This window comes from Pteropus vampyrus, unplaced genomic scaffold (genome assembly GCF_000151845.1).
Source record: "Pteropus vampyrus isolate Shadow unplaced genomic scaffold, Pvam_2.0 Scaffold446, whole genome shotgun sequence".
Lineage (NCBI taxonomy): Eukaryota > Metazoa > Chordata > Mammalia > Chiroptera > Pteropodidae > Pteropus > Pteropus vampyrus.
Window position 1 is genome coordinate 116,269 of NW_011889227.1, and position 927 is coordinate 117,195.

At 57.7% G+C, this 927-nt stretch overlaps 1 pseudogene; it reads left to right on the forward strand.

Annotated features, from left to right (window-relative positions):
• Positions 1-606: 606 nt before the first annotated feature.
• Positions 607-725, forward strand: LOC111732342 (annotated as a pseudogene).
• Positions 726-927: the final 202 nt, after the last annotated feature.

Genomic DNA, 927 nt, shown 5'->3' on the forward strand with positions numbered 1-927 from the left:
GAAGCTAATCAGGTTGGAGGAGAAGCTGCAGCCTGGCCTGAGGGGTGGGGGTGGGTCAATGTCCTCTGCACCCCCAGGACCAGGCAGGAAGAGCAGGAACCACAGCTGGCATTTACTGAGCGCTAGCTGGGTGCCAAGCATCTTCTCGTTTAACCTCGCAGCTTACAAAGTGAGGACAAGGAGGTTCTAAGCAGCGAGGCCAAGGTCCCTGAGAGCGCCGAGGACCTGGGACTTGAACCCAGCTGGTCCCGAGGCCTGGCTCTTGCCCCTGATGCTGCAGGTGGGAAACTGATGTGCGGGCCACAAGGGCTGGGGACGCGCCTTCTTCCTGATGACGCCACTCGTAGACAGGCTATTTATCAAAAGACCCGAACTGGGTTTTCAGCAGAGCAGGCGGGAGCGAGGTGGCCCTGGAGGGCCCTGCGCAGGTGGGGCTCGGTCTCTCTGACCACACGGTTATTTTCAGCTGTGGCCTGAAGCAACGTGAGGGCCAGCGGGGTCTGCGATCTCCACTGTCCCCAGAGCCCGTCGATGCCAGCGTCCTGGCTCCGAGGGGGACACAGACCTGGAAGAGACTCCGGCAAGGCCCGATGAAAACCCATCTGGGTCTACGGCCATGCCCCCCTGAACGTGTCCGAGCCCGTCTGATCTCAGAAGCTAAGCAGGGTCGAGCCTGGTTAGAACTTGGATGGGAGACCACCTAGGAAGACCAGGTGCTGTAGGCGTAAAAAATAAAAATAAATACGAGATTGTAAGCTGACAAGGTCCTTGCAATTTGTGAGGTCGACCAAGGGTTGCCTCACCTAAAAATAGAAAAGAAAAGAAAAGAAAGCCCATGTGGGTGAACCAACTCACCTTGGGGACAGGCACTGAACAATGTGGGGGCTCTCAAGGGCCCGAAGGTGCCCCTGAGTGAGCGGTGTTGAT